This window comes from Bufo bufo, chromosome 6 (genome assembly GCF_905171765.1).
Source record: "Bufo bufo chromosome 6, aBufBuf1.1, whole genome shotgun sequence".
Taxonomy (NCBI): domain Eukaryota; kingdom Metazoa; phylum Chordata; class Amphibia; order Anura; family Bufonidae; genus Bufo; species Bufo bufo.
The window spans coordinates 429,806,711-429,826,042 of NC_053394.1; positions in this window are offsets into that span (position 1 = coordinate 429,806,711).

The window sequence follows — 19,332 nt, forward strand, 5'->3', positions numbered from 1 at the left end:
TCCAAGCCCCTATGGGGGAGTGGTCAGCGATATTTTCCTTGTGGAAAAGAAAGGGGGACAATTTCGTCCAGTGATAAACCTGAAGAATCTGAACTTTTATGTGCGATACCGCCATTTCAAAATGGAGGGCATTCCTCTGCTCAGGGACCTTCTCCTTCCGGACGAGTGGATGGTCAAACTCGATTTAAAGGATGCCTATCTCACAGTTCCTATTGCCCATCAGTCCAGAGATCTTCTTCGTTTCCTGTGGGGGGATCAGATTTGGCGGTTCACATGTCTCTCGTTTGGCCTGTCATCAGCCCCTTGGTGTTTCACCAAGCTCATGAAGCCTGTGGTCTCATGGCTTCGGGGTCAGGGTGTCCGTCTGATAATTTATCTGGACGACATGCTCCTGATTGCCCGGGATCCTCCCACTCTCCTTGCACATCTGCGTCTGTCCGTCTCCCTGCTCACCGGTCTGGGATTTGTTATCAATCAAGAGAAATCTTGTCTTCAACCATCCAGATCCATGGAGTTTCTGGGGTTCCGTGTGGATTCTTCCACCCGCACACTTTGTCTTCCGATGTCCAAAGTTCGGGCCATCCGCAGGGAGTTACGTCACACTCTCCGGTTGCCTCACGTTTCTCTACGTCACTTGGCCCGTGTTTTGGGTCTGCTGTCTTCCTCAATTCAGGCGGTTTTTCCGGCCCCGCTTCACTACCGGGCGCTTCAGTGACTCAAGATTGCCCATCTTCAGGCTGGAGCCTCCTACGGGGAGTCGGTGGTACTGGATCAAGATACCAGAGACGAGCTGACGTGGTGGATCCACAATCTCGAAGCGTGGAATGGCAAAGCTATAGTGGGTCCTCAACCGGATGTGGTGATAGAATCGGATGCCAGCCTGCAGGGGTGGGGTGCTCGCTGCAATGGCGTGTCCACCGGAGGTCCATGGTCCACGTCGGAGACCTTTCTGCACATCAACGCATTGGAGCTACTGGCGGGATCCTTTGCGATTCAGAGCTTCGTCGACGGCAAGGTCAGTGCTTGTATTCGACTCAGGATGGACAATGTGTCGGCCGTACGTTATGTGAACGCCATGGGCGGCACTCGGTCGGCAATGCTAACTCATCTAGCGAAGGAGTTCTGGTCCTACTGTCTGGACAGGGGAATCACAGTCGTGGCGGAGTATATTCCAGGTCTTCTCAACGTCCACGCGGATTGGAGTTCACGCTACATCTCGGACTTCAGCGACTGGATGTTGGATTCTACGGTGTTCTCCTCCATCGAATCCCTTTGGGGCCCGTTCTCCTTGGACCTGTTTGCTTCTCGTTGGAACGCCCAGCTACCCAGGTATTACAGTTGGAGGCCGGATCCTCGATCGGAGGCGGTGGACGCGCTACTCCAAGATTGGTCAGGCGCCCTCTCTTACGCTTTTCCACCTTTCGCCTTGATACCTTGGGTACTTTCTCAGGTACGTCGTCAGCAGGCGGATTTTGTCCTAGTGGTCCCGTTTTGGCGTCCGCAGACTTGGTTTCCTCAGTTGATGGAGTTGTTGATTGCGGACCCGTTTCTCCTTCCGACCCGACGGAATCTTCTTCAGGGCCCGCTGGGTCAGCACCATCCCCTTCTGTTGGACAACGCTCTTCGTCTCCTGGCGTGCAGGATCTCAGGGGTCACTGGGACATCGCTGGAATATCGGAGACGACTAGATTCCTCCTGGAAAGTGCGTGGGCCCCCAGTACCATTCGGGCTTATCGGGCAGCCTGGGGAGTGTGGTCTGGTTGGTGCTTGGGACGGAACCTGGATCCCGTTACGGCTCCTGTAGAGGATATTTTACGGTTTCTATCTTCCCTTTTTGAAGATGGCAAGGCCTATCGTACGATTAATTTGTACAGATCGGCCATTTCTTCCCGTCATCAAGGTTTTTCGGGCCTTCCGGCAGGTCAACACCCTCTGGTTCGCCGGTTGCTCAAGGGTTCTCGTCTCTCTAGGCCTCCTAGACCTCGGTTCTCCTCTTTGTGGGATGTGTCCTTGGTCATTGATTTCTTGACGCGTTGGCCGTCGAATCTGGATCTTTCCTTACGTCAGCTTTCAGCAAAGTTGGTTACGTTATTCTGCCTCGTTTCATGTAAGCGCGTTTCGGATGTCCGGGCCTTGGACTTTGACGCGGTCTCTTTTACTCCCGAGGGTATTTCTTTTAATGTTTCTCGTCGTACCAAGACGAGCATTTCTACAGTGGCTTACCCGGCTTTTTCGGATTGTCCCGCGGTTTGCCCGGTTTCCTGTTTTAGGGAATACTTCTCACGGACGGCGTCCCTTAGGTCTAGGGAGTCGCCACAGCTTTTTGTGTCCTTTCGCAGACCGTTTGCCCCGGTTACTAGTGTTACCCTTTCTCGCTGGGTCAAGTGGATTTTGTCCCTTGCGGGTATCGATACTTCCGTCTTTACGGCACATTCGGTGCGTGGGGCTTCCGCTACGTCTATGGCAGTTTCGGGAACCCGTTTGGAAGATATCTTGAAACTAGCGGACTGGTCCATGGCTTCTACGTTTAGGGATTTTTATTTTAGGCCTGGTTCTCATGCGTTTTCTTCAGTTATTTCTTAGCTTTAAACTAGCAATATGAAGCCTCCGTGTCTTGTTATAAAATTTAATGATTTTCCTAGTTTATGACGTAAAGTCATGATTTTATTAAAGACACGGAGGCGAATATTGCCCTCCCTTTCCCCCCCTTTTATATATATTTTCTGTTTATATATATATTGGCTAAACAGTATATGCCATTTTATCTGTTATATTGCATTTTCGTTATGTCATTTTTTATCTATATGCTTACAGTTATTTTGGCTATGATGCTGTTGATATTTTACAGTATTCTTTACTCTGAGACTACCATGCTATTTGTGTTCCGTTTTCCCTAGGTTGAAGTTCCTGATCTGGGCTCATGTCTATGCAGATCGTTACAACTCTGGTTCGCAGTTAAGGTCGTCTCCCGTTGGAGTGCACCGGTTTGGTAGTTCCCAGTGTCTGGATGTTCGGGATGTTTCGGTTGGACAAAGAAAGAGGAAGTGTTCCCTGAGGAAGGGCTACTTATGGACTTATGGAGGGAGGGGTTACCCTTAGGGGTGTTTCTTTTTTGTTACCATGGTTACTCTTCTTGCTGCTATGGATTTTAGTAAAGGAAGAGAAAGCAATATTCGCCTCCGTGTCTTTAATAAAATCATGACTTTACGTCATAAACTAGGAAAATCATTAAATTAGGCCCTAATATTTTTCCACTTTTACACTACACAACAGGCTTTTCAACATATAAGTGCAACGCTGAACGGCGAATATATTTTTCTTTTTTCCACTTATACACTCCACAAAAGGCTTTATAACATATAACTGCACCCCTGACCGTAAATATATTTTTTCTTTTTCAACTAATACACGACAAAAATGGCTTTAGAACATATAACTGCACTGCTGACCGGCAAATATATTTTACTTTTGCCACTAATACACGCCAAAAAGGGCTGCAATTTTCACACTTCACCACACAACGGCTAATAAGCCCTTTTTTCCCACTAATACAAGCCCAAAAATCCTATAGAACATATAACTGCAACGCAGAAGGGCAAACAAGATGTAGAAATATTTCCTTGTAATAAACCCTGTTAATGGCTGCATCACACAGAACTTTCACCCCAATAACAAGAACAGTTTGCTGGAATTACAGAGCTGTATAATGGCAATTTGGGTCCGCAGTCAGTGCAGCAAGGTGTAATAGGATTGTTCCTATTACCCAGGCTGTTACCTCCCCTACTGAACCCTGTTCTACAGAAATACTGTGGAATGATCCCCTTCACTTTGAATAATCTTTCCCTGCATTTGTAAAAAAAAATTTTTGCACAGTTACGTTTTTTCTAGCAATGTCCCTAGCGCCTGCTGACGTCTCTCCCTGCACTAAGTACACTGGAAAATGGCAGAATCCAAGATGGCTGATGCTATTTACAGGGCTGTGACATCACTGGGCTGGCTGCTGATTGGCTGCATGCATGGCATTATGGGTGATCCCGCCTTCCCAGAGTTCCTTTCTCCATGTCCTCACACGTGCAGCAGCCATTTTAGCAAAAAATGCGATTCGTTACCACGAAGCGCGAGGAAATTCAGCTTCGGTGCAAATCAAACTTTTTCTGAAATTTGGATCTAATTACACTTCGTCAGCTTCGATTCGCTCATCTCTAGTTATCAACTTGAAAAGCTTCTGGCAATCCTATACCCAGTTTATTACTTAATTACTCAGTAACCATGTTAACCTTGTATCCTCATCTCTTGGGACAGCTTCTATCCCATTACTATTTTCTCCACAAACGGGGTGCCTGCTGCTGCACTGCAGAGTGCCTACAGGTCTACCCAGACAGCATCATAGTTTTCTCTTTATTTTTGATAATCCCTTATGAAAACCAGTTGGATCCTTTTGTGGATCAGGTAACTTTTCTTCCATCATGATCTGCTCCCCCTGACTCCAGGGCTACATTTCTAAAAGTAGGTACATTTCCAGCCCTCCTATCCCTCCCCAAAGGAGGGACTCGAGGGGTTGAAGGATTAGAAGGTCTCTACGCCACTGTGCTGGTCTATGCTGGTGGTTGTGGTCTGTAATGTGTCCTTTTCAATTCTGTCAAATCACCATATTCAGTGCTGGTACCGGGATGTCCATTCCCCCAGTCCTGAACCTGACAGATCTGGATAAACTCTACTCGGTGTGTGCCTGGGGTGGACATGGGAGCAGCAGAAGAGGGAGTTTTAGCACTAAATCTTACTCCCCTGGGTGCTTGCTTTAATATTCCCCTAACCCTATATTCCTCCTCATCCTCAATTGTATTATATAGGGAATCATGCCTCATTGAGGTAGTCAATCATGCCTTCACCTGAGTTCCATACCCATGTTTCTCTATCCACTCCCTTTCTTCTACCATAAGTTTTATCCATCTATTGGCATCCAGACACCCAACTTTTGGCATCCCATCTTTCTTAAGAATAGCAGTAGCATCCTTAATTGCCTGTTTTCCATGTTCTACTTTCACCAAGTCTTTCATCGTAATCTTGGGAATAACCTTTCCTTCCCTTTCTGACTTGGCAAGAATAGAGATCCCTGAACTTTTGCTTATCCTGCTAACCAATGAGGACCTTTCCAACCTAATCTCCACAGTGTATGGAGAGTGTCCTGCCTCCACATTTAACCCTCAAGTTAATACAAGCAGAGTCTTTTAGTAGCAGATTCAGGACAAACAATACAGACTGACTCCTGACCCAAAGCCCCCTTTTGTGTGGATCACCGGGAACTGCAGGAGCCCTATCCCAAATCGCATGGACCTCTCCTATTGCCAGGAGCTGCCACTTCACTCAAACCCCCGGATTCAAATATAAGAAAATTAAGGTTCAGCTATACTTATATATATGTTTACATAAAGCATAGGTTTATAAGGTTAGCATTGACCATTACTCTCACAGGGGTCTGAGCTGAGATCTGATTGAGGGTCTTATTAAGATTGGGGGACTGAGATGAGGTCTGATTAACGTTGGGGGTCAAAATGAAAAGTATTTTTTTTCTTATTCTCCTCCTCTAAAATCTAGGCGCGTCTTATGGGCAGGTGCATTTTATAGGGTGAAAAATATGGTAAATTTTTTATCATTTTTTCTTCAAGCACAGTGCTACGGTGACACAGACACTATGGGTCAATAAAACTTCCCCAGAACCTCCCTCCTGTCTACTCATCAATTTATAACTTCTATACTATTAACACATTTCTAGGTATAAAACACAAAGGATTTTTTTATTTTCTGTTTGCCTCCTGCATGTTCAATTACCATCAAGTCTGCTTTCATAAAATATTGATTTAATAAAAATCAAATTAATTACAGTGGGTCTGCTAAATGCCATCGAATTGATGGATATTTGTAATATCACCCACAGTCTGCCAGATGGAGGTGCTTTATAATCTAATCGTCTCATTGACCCTTCCCCACCTTCCGTAGCCTCCGCTCGAGGAAGAATAAAAATAATACAACAGAGAGATTGCAAGGTTCATGTTCTTCATTCTCAGATGATCCCCATTAGATTGGATACAAGTGAGTTACGATGCGGAGCACCACAGGGAAGAAAAATATAAAAATCATGTAAAAAAAAATGTAAGTTGTTAAATTAATTGGTAAAAGATGACAGCCTTACTCGTAGCTTAGAGCCATAATGAATTGGAGATGTTTTTGTACAAGTCAAACCGGTGAAATCCATTTTCTACTAAGAATTGAGGCAGACTTCACCTCAGCTGATGAGTTAATTAAAGAAAATGTTGTAAAGCTTAATATGTCATGCGTTTAAAGGGAAAATCGAGGGAAGAAAATGCAATACGGGAGCAGTACTGTTGTCACGGCCTTTGGTGTGCGCTGTGACACTTATGCCACGCTTGCTGTTGCCTGTGGCAACGTGTTGCTGTTTCAGCATGCGGGGGCAGTGTCACGGCCTTTATGGTGTGTGCCGTGACATGGTTGCCTTGCATGTTTTTGCCTGCGGCAACGTGTAGCTTTTTATGCTAGTATGTGCACTTCGCCTTTCAGTGGTTTCCTCCTCTGTCCGGTGCTGGAGGGGTTAACCACCTTGTTGGGAGTGGTCACTAGGTGCTTCATCTTACCTGTGGCTAGCGGCCAGGAGTCAGTGGTACTCCAGCCATGGTGTGTGTTGGAGTTATGCTCCTGGTCTTCATTTTCCATCTCCCAGAGTGAGGGCCTCCTAGTGGGACATCGAGGTCTCCAGCAATGTCTTCTCTCCCTTACATGTGTTGTATGTTTGGTGTGGGGTTATGATTTGGTGTGTTGTAATGTCTAGCTTGGTGTTCCTTGTCTGGTATGTTTGGTGTTATCTTCCAGCATGGTTGCTATACTTCCTAGCCTGTATGCAGTGCCACCTGGGGCTGCTATGCACCTGGAGGCATGAGGGTCCTGGCGGAGTCTGGTGTGCTGGATACCTGTGTGAGTTGCTTGCCTGGATACCTGTGGGAGTTGGTGTCCTGTTTGGTGTTAGGGCTCCGGTACTTATTCACGGGTTCCAGTCATGGTGGCAGCGGCAGGTAAGTGTGTTGTCTTGTTTTCTTACCTGCCGATTCTCTTCCTGCATATGGTCTTTTCTTTTCTAATCCTAGGCCTGAAGACAAGGATAAGGGAGCAGGTCACCTCCTAATGCATCCCTATACCTAGCCCTAACTCCTCACTGTATGAGCGGACCTGGATGGTAGGACGGCTCATACACTGGATACCTAAGGCCCTGAGTCGCCCTGAGAATCCCTCACAAAGGAGCTGAGGAGAGGCGCCCTGTTCTTCCAGGACAAGGAAGAACAGGAGTCTCAAAAGGTCTAGAAGCAAATCAATTTATCCACTTATATGCACTAAACTGGTATCTAAAACTTTGCCCAAATCCCAAGTAATCTACAGTGTGAGCATCCAATGACCTTGCACCACAAGAGTCCTGCTTAGTTTTAACTAACCGGACGAGAATCCAGCTCATGGCTGGGCTTTGAAACATCATTAGAAGCCAAGCCAATTGACTTATCTTCATAGCACAAACTCCTGCTCCTTCTTCATTTTATTTTATGTTTTTGGTTACTACATTTTTTCTTTTCATTTTCCTGTAACTTTGTACCTTTTCAAAGTACGCGTCTAAAATGACATGTATCATGGGATTAAATTTAGTTTCATTCATAGATGTCTGTAGAAGAGAAAAAAAAAGTAGAAATGAGTGACTCATTTCTATACTAATTGAATTTGTTCTGAAATTTTTGGACCGTTTTTTCATTTCACAGTATAGTGTATTTTTTAAACAGGCTGTTTCTTACCACTGGTTACCATGCGTTTACTTATAACCATATATGTCACTTTGACATTATTTTGCGGTTTATATGACAATGAGTGAAGAACCACTGTAAAAACCAACAGATTGGGCTTTGGCTACTCCTAAGGGCATTATCTTGACAGTCACCAGGTTTTCACCCTTTAATCCCTGTACAAGAATCTAGACTCCGCCACAAGGGAATCACCAGGCCGCTACCTCCTGGAGTAGTCTCTGGGCGATTGACAGCTGACCTATGGATGACAAGAGACACTGGTGCAGAGCACCAAATGAACAGGCTAGATCATAGTCAGAGACAGGCCAAGGTCAGGGCAGGCAGATCAGGGTCAATACAGAAGTCAGGCAGAGGTCAGGTCAGGCAGCAAAGGGTCACAATCTCGTGAATGGGTAAAAGGTCAGTCATGGACAGACAACAACAGCACACCTTTGCAGGATACCAGCAAACTAGGAATCCTATTGCCTTACATAGGGGAAAGTGCCTTAAGTACCAAAAGGTGACTAGCCATTGGCTGGTGTGAATTACAATGTGCACTTGCCCTATAAGAGCCAGAGGGAGAATTTGCATTCCCTCATTCGAGACCTATTCCTGGAAGCAGGCCAAAGCTGGTGTGAAAGGGCAGAGAAGACAAGGTGGCTGGACCCACCCAGAAGAGGGAGGCGGCCAGGACAGGTAATCAGAAAAGCCGCTGCCATGGGCAACTGCTGTAACAGTTGATTTGCCATTACAGAGCTTCGAAGGGTTAAATACAGTCCTATGACTTTGGGTGCTTTTGATTCAAACTGAATTTATTTGAAGTGAATCAAATCTGAAGGCCGATTCAACACAAAATGAATTTTGGGAAATGTGCTCATCTCTAATATCTATCCAAAACCCTAGCAGTCTCACTGTGAGGGTTACAAGTGTTCATATACCAGAGAGTAGTGTCAGTGGACCCTGAAGTCATAATCCAATTGGTACTGGCTAAACCAAAGCATAGCTTCTAGGATTCCCTTTTAACCTCTGACAAGGATCTGTACTTCGCTACAGGGAATCCCCAGGCCACCCCCTTCAGACTAATCTTGCATTGGTGACTCTGGTACGGTAACATTAATGAGGTAAGGAAATAAGATGGGGCCAGGGACAGACTAGGAACTTAAAGTGGCCCTGGAAAAAATACTAAAAGTGGCCCCATTTTGTAGTCAGATCCAAATTGATAATAAGCCATAAATACCATATCACAATCCATCACAAAATACATCGCAAATACTTCTACTGGCCAACCATCAGGAGGGCTCTGGCTGCCCCCAGGGCATTGGCCCACCGGGAAATTTCCCTGTAAGGTCTAGGGCCAATCCGCCCATAGATGGGGCTCATAAATAGGAATGGAGGTCAGAGATGTCAGGTCTAGGGATAATCCAGAAACAGTCTTGGATAATCCAGAGGTCAGGACTGAATGAACATGATAATGCCAGGTAAGGTACTAAACAGGAGCAAGATCAGGAATAAAATTGAGGTCACAACCCAACAGCACCAAAAGTACCAGGCAGAATAAAAAGAAAAGCTAGTCAAAGATGTGAAAAGAAACAAGGCCGAGGTCAGGAGGCAACATCAGCATACTATGATGCACAATGGCAAACAGACAGGAGCCAGGAAAGGTTTTGTTCCTTGACAATGGGTATAAGGACCAAGTGGGTTTAAAGTAAATAGCAAGCCTTGTTGGCATCTTAGAACTGTCCAAGAGAAAGATTTAGAGCACACAACAGAAGAGTTGGCACATCTCTGGTAAGGCACATGGTGTGGTCGAGCAAGAGAGACCTAACATGAGCAAACCCTAATCTCATGGTTGTCATTTCTATCATTTTTACACCACCTTCCATGCAGTTTGAGAAATAAAATGTTGGCAATGTCCAAATTCTCACATACAAAAAAAAAAATCTAATTTCTGAAAACCTTACAACAGTCCCGGCAAGACATCTCAAATCCACTTAAATCTTCCACGCGTTTTACTCCAACTCATGAAAGTCTTTAATGGCTGCACCAAGTTGATTTGCACAATCCAAGACTCTTAAAAGCTAAATTACTTAAATCCGCCATCAAAACAAATTGGAACTGGTTTGACCCCCAACGTCTCCGAGATGCATCCTCAGCTCTCTACCTTACAATAAGCATTCTCAGATACATTCAAATCCTCAGTGTAATGGCTTCTCGCCTTTGATGCTATATAGCTCTATACAATTTCTACCGAAAACCACAGATTGCTAATTTGGTCAAAGACAGCTTTACTCTATTATATTTTTAAATCGACAATTAAGATAGGGCGATTGCAGTTAATTTACATACAGTAATTACCGACGGTTTCACAAAGCTCGTTGTTTAAACATTTCTATTGCTTAACCCATTCAAAGGACGGATGAATCGGGAGGCATCAAAAAGCCGCACAGACGGAAGCCGGTTGATGGTGACTCTGAAAAGTTTGCTAATTCATTTTTTAAGTCTTTTTTTGCTGTATCTTTTGTACATCATGAAAGTCCTGTTTTCTTTTTTTAGGTCTATTTGAAACAGCAAAGAAAACTTTTCAACTTTAACAATACCATATGCGATCAATTACAAAAAGTTAATGGAATTTTTGTAAAACTTTCGAATAAAATAGGTATTTCAGTAAGGACAGATTGTTATTCATAATACAATGGGTCTAACCACAAGGCCGAGAGATGAAATGAGCCTGGGGGGTGGGCGAAGGGGTGGATATTTGGAGACTGTAATAACTCTGTTGGGTTTTCTATTTCTGAAGATCTTACAGCTGAAGAATTTTTGCTGTGGAAATTACAGAGAAGAAGATTTAAAAGAAATCATTTTTTTTTTAGAGGAAGATTATCTTGTGTGATCAGTGTTTACAAGATGGAGACCAGTTCTACACAATTTGACATTTAATACGTTTTTTTAATTTTTTAATTTTGTTTTGGTGAAAGTTTTTCATTTAGTTTTTAATCAATTTTTGGTCAGAAATTGAGTTTATACTTTAAATGTGATTGTTTTATTTTTACCCATTGTTATAATATGCTGTACTTTGGTCACGTGCACTCCTCAAAACTGAAATTGCAACACCATGATAGATAAATCATGGAATTATGGAAATCACAGGATGGATAGATATTTTAATGATATGCAAATGTTAAAAAAAGAAGAAACAAAATATTCAAAACATCTTGATTTATTCAGTATGGAGTATGAGCCCCTTGTGCAGAAATACATGGACATAAATGCCTTGGCAAGCTATCAGTGAGGTTATTAATGGTTGTCTGAGGAATGTTCTGCCACTCTGAATTCACTTGGACATGCAAATCATCAAGATCTGCTGCTGGCGGCTCCCTTTGCAACTAATGACGAATGACGTCCCAGATGTGCTCTATGGGAGATGAGTCCGGAGACGCTGCAGGCCATGGTAGCACATTTAGGGCAAGCAGGCTACTCACAGCAGCACGAGCAACAGGCAGCTTGGCTCTGTCCTGTTGAAAAACAACTCCTGGGACACCACTGGTTCCACGACCAAATCAGTGTACCACCGAGACTGTTAGTGTACCTGAAATGAAGACTAGAGGAGTCTGGCTACTGTACATTATGCCAACCCACACCATAATCCTGGGATTAGGACTGGTGTGACGTTTCCTTATGACTGCCTCTTCATGGCGTTGCCTACATGGTCTCCAGACCAATCTCCAGCTATAATTGTGTCTCCATTCAAGCTTCCATGGCTCTCTTGCTGCACACCATGATAGCCTTTGAGAGTGGTGGTGTGGGGTGGAACACCTGTAGCTGGACATCTGGCTTGTAGCTCAGTGGGATGCCTTCTGATGGTTTGTGTAGACACTGTTTGCCACCCTAGGCTTGAGATGTGAAAACCCATTTCATTAGCAGTACAGATCACTATGCTCCATTCTTATCAGCCAATTTGAGGTTTATCTCTCTTCACCTCTTGCTGCCATTTTAGTTCATCATCGTTCTCCCAACCACCGGGACACACAATGTTGAACAGTGCTGACATCTCAGCCCAGAGGCGTGGCTATCTGCCAGAGTGATAAACTGAGGTTTCTCGATTCAAAGATTCTGTTTGCGATAAGTGGTGATAACTGCACATTGACGAAGGACAGGAGGCCACACATCATCCCACAAGATGTGATATTTGTTCATGGCAGCTACAATTAATTAGAGTTAATTGTCAGAAATGTGGCCATAGACTTGTACAGCGACCAAGGAGGAGAGAAGTGATGAAAGGATAGTAGTGAGAATGGTGGTTGTAGTCATTACTCACTCTGAAGCTTCCTTGGACCGAGCAATAATGAGAAGGACGCACCTTTCTTCCATTCAGGGCGCATCCTGATTCTGGAGTTTCTCCTGTCTGATGAGTCTGGGGTGGCCTTGATGTTGATGAATTGTGAGGAGCAAGTCATGATCCCCTGCAGTGATGGAGGAGACAATGATGAGACAGTTTTGCAGTGGAACAGTTCTGTACTGAAAAATCTAATTCAGGTACATTAGTCTCAGTTCTCAGCATGCATGGACTGGCAGTTCTTACACAATGTGCAGTTTCCACAGTTCTTACAGGACTCAGGCTGCAAAGTCAGCTAATATGCCAAGATGTTTCTTCAAAGCAATTTGCCTCACACTGCACTTTTCTTCTGTAGCTATAGCATCAAAAATATGGTTGTAACACTTCTCTTTCACTATGCAACCACGGGACAGCTCCAGTGTCAAACTAAGTACTGCATCTTTTCCACAGATGGCCATACCCACAATTACTGGTACTACAGGTTTCCATGGTGGGATGTAGAATAGTGGGCATGTCTGGATTCTGCCTTTTTAAATCTGTTCAGTCACTAGAAGACTAGAATCTCCTGAACACGTTTGCTATGGAGTCTATAAGCTTCTCTTTAAAGAGTATATGTCAGCATCATCAATACTATTAAACCAGGGTTGATAATGCTGATTAAAATTATATATTTCTTTTGTCTGTATGTTGAACCACTGTAGAGATATCTCAGTATTTATTTAGTTGCAAATGAGCACCAAAGGGCCGACTGGAGCCCTTGGAGCACTGCTTTTGTAATGCCCCTCCACAGAGCTTCTACACGCACCTCCTATCAACACTGGAATGCTTTTCAATCTTTTCTTTATTTCTTTTCTCCACTTTTCGCTATTCTTGTTTTCTCTGTCTGTCTCTCTACCCAGGGCTGCATTGCTTCCTTCTACTGCACTGTCTAGACGTTATCTCCTCACTCTGAGTTCTAACCATGATGGTAGCTAAGGCCTTTTGCAGTGTAATGTAGTAGTGGGACGATGCACTTGTACAGTCTTCATGAATAGATGGAGGATCTTTCCTCAGAAAACAGGCAGAGAGAGGTGCTGCATACAAAGTCTTTTATGTGTATGCCTCAAACAAGTCTCCAGCAGTAGATTAGAGCTGTCATCTGTCATTAAAGCCATACCTCCTGTCGACATGACTCTGCTGATACTGCCTTTTATTGATATGACTCTGCTGTCATATCACATTCTATACGGCAAATCTCAAAAGTGAACAGCAGAAAACAGGAAATGTCAGCCTATTGTGTGTACTCCAGAGATCTGATGACACATTCTCTTTAGGTTCCATGTGTCATATTTGACATGAATTCCAGCACAGATTCTGAATCATATACAACCTACAACCCATGCATGTAAATGAGATTTATACAATCCTATCCACATACTATGAAAATTTCAAAATTGGTTATGGCTAGTTGCCTTCATGGATTCTGCATGGAAAAGCAAAGTATTATTTTCCATGAATGACTAAAGGAATAATCCCCATCTGCAGCAGTTCATATTGTACGTCCATGACAGACATCTCAGTGCCAGCCTTGAATTTCTGTTGATAAATCCTAAATACGCTAGGTGAACATATCCCTAGAATGACCTTTGCAGTATCTGTACAGTGTCAGGGGCGGCCATACCGCCTGTGCAGCCGGCTTGGCTGCACAGGGGCCCAGTGAAGGAGGGCGCCCCTTCTTACTGGCAGCAGGGGGAGATGAGTGGAAGCGCTCATCTCTCTATATTCATCTGTATGGCCGTCCTTAGGACGGCGATACAGATGGATGCTGCCGCGGGGCAGGGGAGAGGCATCTCCCTTCCCCAGTCCTCTCATAGGCTGCAGGCCTAGTGCCTGTAGCCTATTAGAGGCCGGCGCAGGTGGCGCAATGATGTAATCACGCCGCCTGAGCTGTACAGTGCGGTACACAGGCCTGAAGAGGCTTGCATCACATCGCTGAAGCGGTAAGGAGGTAAGTTTGTGAGTTTATTTTGTTTTTATTTACACTTTACTAGTGGCCCTATCTGGCACTCATGGGGGCATCTACTGGGGGCCCTATCTTATGTATTGGCACACATGGGGGGCACTATGGAGGAGGAGGAGCACTATGGGAGCCCTATTTTAAATACTGACACACATGGGGGCACTATGGAGGGGGGGAGTACTATTGGGGCACCATTTTATATACTGGCACACATTGGGGGCACTATGGAGGGGGAGGAGCACTATGGGGGGCCCTATCTTATATACTGGCACACATGGGGGCACTATGGAGAAGGGGGGAGAGGATCACTATGGGGGTATCTTGCACAGATGGGGGGCACTATGGGGGCCCTATCTTATATACTGGCACACATGGGGGGCACTATGGAGGGGGAGGAGCCCTATTGGGACCCTATCTTATATACTGGCACACATGGGGGCATTATGGAGAAGGGGGGAGAGGATCACTATGGAGGCATCTTCTGGGGCTCTATCTTATATATTGGCAGACATGGGGGGCACTATGGAGCGGGAGGAGCACTATGTTGGCCCTATTTTATATGCTAGCTCACATGGGGGGCACTATGGGGGCATCTACTGGTGACCCTATCTTATATACTGGCACACATTATGGGGGCATTTTATACTGGCACATTGTCAGGCACCATGGGGACAAGGGGAGGTGCACGATATAGGAGTATTTTATACTGGTGCAAATTATAGGGCACTATAGGGACCTTGGCTTAACTGGGGGCACTAAGAAGTTTTTTTTGGCACACAGTAGGGGCATTGTCACACATTATGAGGGTACTATGGGGACATTGGCTCTACAGGGGTCACTAAGAGGAGGTATTTTTTATACTGCCACACAACAGGGCATTTTTATGTACTGGCGCACATTAAAAGGGGGCAGTTTTCTACTGTTACACATTATAAAGAGAATTATTACTACCAGGGGTATTATGGTGGGCTTTATTACAGTTGAGGGACTATGAGGAACTTGAATACTAGTATGAACACTATGGGAGCATTATTACTTCTGGGACACAGTGGGGACATTATTACTGTAGGGGCACTATTACTACTACGTGTTGTCTGCTAGATAATTATTTCAATTGGTGGGACTTTGGGGAGCAGTATTACTTTGGTGGGCACCTTGGCACAGAACCAGCTTAGCACAATTATTTTTGGGGAACATCATGTTTACACTATTAGTGTCAGGGACACTGTTTCCTGGGTGCAGTTATTTTTTAGGACACTGTGTGCCAGTAATTATTGAAGGGGAACTATCCGTGTATAACCTGTATAGGGAGCACAGCGGGCACAATATTAGAGGTGGCAGGATGGGATGTTCAGAAGGTGGGAGGATGATGGAAAAGTAGGAAACTAAGATGCCTGTCTGTCAAACCCTGCAGAGAGAATAGATGGCTGAAAGAAATCATCATGGCGGTCTGATCTGAATGGAGAAGATGAGGATAGAGAACATTTACATCAACGAAGACGTCCCTGGATGTAAGAGGTATGTGGACCTGTATTAGGCTACTTTCACATCTGAGTTAGTGATTCTGGCAGGCTGTTCCAGCAGAGAACATCCGGCCGGAATGCTCCAGCACTGCTGAATGCAGACAGAATGCCCGCCGGCCACATTAATTATAATGGGGTCTGGCAGAGATTGGCCACAATCTGGCAAAAATGCAGAGAATCAGCGGGACACAAACCGATGCATGCCTGAGTTTGTGTCCGGCCAATTCCATGCATTCTCTGCCGGATTAGGTGGCCGGACCGTAGTGCTGCAGGTGTGAAAGTAGCCTTAACCTGTATGTTTTGTATTGCTATAAGTAATGTTAGGATGGAATAGATTATGTTGAGAATTTGGCTTGGGGGCGGGGGCCCAGGCACATTCTTTGCACAGGGGCCCTCTGCTGTCTGTGTCCGCCCCTGTACAGTGTATCAATGGTTTTTCCATGTTTAAGCACTCAGAGGTCTTCACATACTCCAAAAAGTTCAGCTAGCTTCTAGGGTGGCCCTTGACTTTTTTTTTATTCATGAAAAATCTATTATCTTCTAGAAAAAACTTAGAAGTGGTATCTATTCCGATTTGACATCAAGAATCCCCCCACGATGGAATGAATTATAGCGACATTGACATCATAGGTATCTGAGCCTTATATTTGTTGTTCTCTATGAAATCATTTGTATTTCTTGGTAGTTGCTCTCTCTGTCTGGTCAGTTTTTACCCTGTGGAATGGGAAACATTACCTCCAAACAATATTGTAACCACATATCCTTGCAGGATCGTTCTAATGTTATTGCTAACATAAATTTGCGCTAATGTCTGTCCTGGGAGCCGTAATGTGGTCAAAAGTACGGCTTATTATGAAACTTTGAATCAGACCTTCCTTGGAGCCAACATAAAGAACAGGTCCCCACTGGTATATTTAACGAAGAATACATCATAGGTATCAGAGCCTTATGCAAGATGACAGTAAACTAAAACGCTCCACGAAATCAGCCCATTGTAATACTGTTTATGAGACTGTTGATTGGTTGCATAGAAAATTATTATAATTTTTTTAAAGGGGTTTTCTGGAACCCAGAGGGTCCTTCAGGCTCACCTTCATTCTCATATGTTACCTCTGGATAAAAGCTTGTAATCTACTTAGCTTCTTCAAGTTGCGTGGATTGGCCACTTGGGAACCTGTTCACATTACAGTCCTCTTCTGAAAATCCTACTTTCACCTACATCACATCCTTTAGCAGATTTCTGGCCTGGACCTCACTTCTGCTATGGAAGAGGCATCAGTTCTGCTGTGGGTGTGGCCAGAACTGTTCCTCTACCTGGCGCAAGCGCAATCTTCTGAATCCACCTCATGCGTGCATGCGCCAAGGAGATGGATACTTCTAGCCCTGTCCACAGAAGAAGTGATGTCCCAGTCCATCAACCAGATGGCAAATTTGGAAGAGATGTCAGCGAAAGCTTCATTTTAGAAGAGGAGCATGACATGACAGGGTTTTCCCCCGGCTGATCCAAGAAACTTTGAGATGGTAAGTATTTATATAACTTTCTTTCACAGGTAACATATGAGAAATTAAGGTTGGTTTGTTGGGCCCGTTGGGTCCCATAAAATCCCTTTAAAGGAACACAATGGATAAAATTGGGCTTGACATCCTTTCTTTGCTGATCTTTGATTTATATAGCCCCCCTAGGGGCTGTGAAATAGGGAATGGTTTAAAGAGCCTCTGTCAGCATGATCAACCCTATTAAACCAGGCATGGGTAGTGTTGGTCATGCTGATTAAAACAATCATTTATTTTGTCTGTATGTTAAACAGCTGCAGAGATATCAGTGTTTTTATTCATATGCATATGAGTGTGTTGGAGCACCAGGCGTTGGGGCTGATTGCTTGGAGTACTGCTTTTATAACACCCCTGTGCGCTGCACCCTCCCCCCTCCTCTTGATTGAAAGGGGTAGTGTCATGTATGGGAGGAGTGTGTGCCGCCCTGAGCTCCACCCTCACCTCTGTCCCTACATACTTGCACGGTCCAACCTAGGCGACGGTGTACAACTTGACAGCGGTCTCTAATCTGAGTATGTGCAGGGCCTTAAAGGTAAGAATACAATAAAGGAAAAAACAACAAACAAAGTGACAGGCCGACACTGAGGGTTAATCAAATATCAAAGTCAATACGAGCCGAGGTCAGGAGCCAGGAGGAACAACAATACAAAAGGGAAAAGCAAGATCAAGTCAAACTCACGCCGGGGTCAAAGCCAAGAGGTAACGTCAAATGCAGGAGGTAGCAAGAGCGAGGTCAAAATACGGAGCCGAGGTCAAAACGCAACAAACACTAACAGACGATACGCTGGTGAATGAAATAAGACCAATCACAGGCAACCTGTGGCCAGCAGGCTGCCTGTTTAAATAGCCCTGGCTGGTGAGTCACATGACGTGGCCAGCGTCACGTGACTCACAGTACACAGCCCAACACAGCCGAGCACTGATCATCATTATTGCTGCTCAGCTCCTCTGCTGCTCGCCTGCTGCCATGGAGACACAGGCTGCGTTCTTGACCCTCTCCTTGCGAAGGGTGCTGGCGGTGCTGCGAAGGAAGCATGCGTCGCCGGACCCTTGTTACAGTACCCCCCTTCCACGAGGGGGCACCGGACCCATAGTCACTGGAGTGGGCGTCTCTGGATAGGCAAGATGGAATTTTTTTACCAATCTGGCAGAATGCATCTTATTCGCCGGTACCCAAGACCTCTCTTCAGGACCGAAACCCTTCTAATGGACTAAATACTGGAAATAATTCTGGACCTTTCTTGCATCGATAATCCTAGAGATCTAAAATTCGAGTTGCCCAGCAACCTCCACTGGTGGCGGAGATTCTTGTGAAGGAGATACAGGTAACACATATTTTTTTAGTAAAGATTTGTGAAACACATTATGGATGTGAAAGGAGTCAGGCAGTCTTATTTAAAAGATACAGGATTAATAATGCTCACAATCTCATAAGGCCCAATAAATCGTGGTGCAAACTTATTTGAAGGTACTTTTAGAGCTAGATTTTTGGTGGATAGCCATACCTTCTCACCCACCCTAAAATCCACCCCTCGAGAGCGCTTTTTATTAGCCTTGATCTTTTGAACCTCCTGAGCTATTTTCAGGTTCGACTGAACCTGGGCCCAGACTGTGCACAGTTCTCTAGCCAACCTATCCGCCTCCGGAATTTGCAAGGAAGATGGTGAAAAAGAATTAAATCGTGGATGGAAACATATGGTTGCATAAAAAAGGAGACACCCAAGTGGATGAGTTCACATGGTTGTTAAAGGGTTTCTACCACCAGAAAGGGAGTGCAGAATTATTAGGCAAGTTGTATTTTTGAGGATTAATTTTATTATTGAACAACAACCATGTTCTCAATGAACCCAAAAAACTCATTAATATCAAAGCTGAATATTTTTGGAAGTAGTTTTTAGTTTGTTTTTAGTTTTAGCTATTTTAGGGGGATATCTGTGTGTGCAGGTGACTATTACTGTGCATAATTATTAGGAAACTTAACAAAAAACTAATATATACCCATTTCAATTATTTATTTTTACCAGTGAAACCAATATAACATCTCAACATTCACAAATATACATTTCTGACATTCAAAAACAAAACAAA